The sequence below is a fragment of the Galeopterus variegatus genome, unplaced genomic scaffold, assembly GCF_000696425.1.
Source record: "Galeopterus variegatus unplaced genomic scaffold, G_variegatus-3.0.2 Scaffold14308, whole genome shotgun sequence".
Lineage (NCBI taxonomy): Eukaryota > Metazoa > Chordata > Mammalia > Dermoptera > Cynocephalidae > Galeopterus > Galeopterus variegatus.
In genome coordinates, this window is record NW_007740419.1 from 1 (window position 1) to 253 (window position 253).

A 253-nucleotide genomic window follows, 5' to 3' on the forward strand; every position below is an offset into this window, starting at 1 on the left:
CCTGGCTATCTACATACATGCAAAATAGCAGATAAAAGCAAAAGTTTTTTGTTACAATAAAATGGCAAATAATAAGTGTAGAAGGAACTCTAAGATTAGGCAAATCATTATTTTGCATAACTTGTAATCATTCTTCTGACATACATCAAAATGGATGCTAAAATCCACGGGCGAGTTTGTTGAAGGCCAGGATACTTACAGTCTCAGACATCTTCCCATAGACTACTTGCTAATTACAAAAGGGAAAATCTGA